Genomic DNA, 1,846 nt, shown 5'->3' on the forward strand with positions numbered 1-1,846 from the left:
AGAAGGTCCCTTCTCTTCTGGCTCAAATTCAAGCCCTCGTTCTCAAGCATCTGAAACGGGGAAAGCATATTCCAATCCACAGAGTTCTGAAACCTAGTTAGGAAATCGCTACAGGAGACAACGAAAATAGCACTCAGGCAGCAGAAATCTCTGGAGGACACTGTTTTTCTTCTTGTGACTGAAAAAACAAACATGGTTCTCAGTATTCCTCCAACTGAGGATTGGATTCAGCCCTGGATCACATTTCACTTGCTGGTCTGAGGCTTCCTATAGTTCAGCTAGATAATCAGCAAAGAATGGGTAGGCACATATCTTTAAATCTACGTGCGTGAGAAAAGCAGAATGTTTTTAAAACCAGATGACCAGGGCTTTAAAGGCTGGACAACATTTTACTATTTAAGAAAACAATATTTTTATTTGCAAGAAATGGAAATACAAAAGCATAACAATTTCAATTCATTTTTTCCCCCAAACTAAGTACAAGTTACAAAGCATTTATTTACTTATTTATTTTTGGTATTGACTCAGCTATGATAAAGAATAAAAAGCCATTAAAAAAAAAACCCAGCACAATACAATAGATAATAGACTCACAATGTATTTAGACTTAAACATCACTGGTCTATACAACCTGTTACAAAAGAGAAGAAAGCCCAGCTGGCAGCATAGACATTAAAGATGACGGCTGATTATATAGTCCAGGCTCTGATCAGCCTTGTTTAAAAAGGGTCATTCACAATTTCTCAACCAGTGCTGGTGTTTTCCATAGAGTCATAAAGCGTTTCATCTGAAAGAGAGATTTCCCAAGCAGTGTAGGCCTTGGGTCCATGGTACCAAAAGTTCACGTTCTCACCCAGCTGGTGAATCAAGGATAAGAGCAGAGAAATCAAGCTAACACCTCCAGCTTTTCTTTTCCAGGATCCACAGGCTGCTAGCAGGAAGTCACAGCAGACTGGGTGAAAGTGACAAGATGAACATTTGGAGGACATCTCCAGCATGAAGCCAGGGGCTGAGCATTGCACAGCCGGGTCAGAGTAGACGCAGGCACTGCGTTTCCTGTCCAGAGAACTTAAAAGTGTACGGTGCGTTCACAAAGAGGAATTAGCTCCACCTAATCCGCAAAATTGTTGCACTTCCCATATCAAGCTTAGCTGTTTACCCATCTCAGAGTGATGAGTTGTCCTTGATTTCTCTATCTATAAAATTAAAACACTTAACTCGTACTTGGCGCCACACCCAGGATTCAGTAAGGGCTCAAAACAATTTTTTCCTCCCTTCCTTCTTGAAACCAAGACAAAATAAAGCACTCCTGAATTTTATGTCGCCCCAAATGGCGAAAGGAAACAACACCTGGATGTTTTCTGTGGTGAGCGCTGATGCTTTGGCCACGGGGGCATCCAGCATTAATCCCCAAATGGGCCCCAAATTAATCCCCAATTTCCTTTGCACGGAAAAAGTGTTCTTCAGTGAGGATTTATACCTTTAATCCTGGCTGGCCGTTTTTGGATGTGATTACACCTCTACAAAATAGGATCTTCCTAATGGATGTAACCGTTTCTCTTCTCCCTACGCACAAATCTGATCCTGGCTCACTTTTAGGGAGCCATTTTTGAGCCTTTAGAAAAGGTTATTTCTCTCACACCCACTTCACTCTAAGACTACAAGGCTACGCGTCAAATATCCCAGGGATGAGGAGTCCTCAGGCATCCTGGATTCATATAGAAGGCACGTGTAAGGCACAAACAGGTGTGTAAGACCAGGGAGGACTGAGTGTGAGTGTGTGGGTGCGCGCGCGCGCAAGAGAGAGAGAGAGAGAGAGAGAGAGAGAGAGAGAGAGAGAGAGAGA

This window comes from Hipposideros armiger, unplaced genomic scaffold (genome assembly GCF_001890085.2).
Source record: "Hipposideros armiger isolate ML-2016 unplaced genomic scaffold, ASM189008v1 scaffold_201, whole genome shotgun sequence".
Taxonomy (NCBI): domain Eukaryota; kingdom Metazoa; phylum Chordata; class Mammalia; order Chiroptera; family Hipposideridae; genus Hipposideros; species Hipposideros armiger.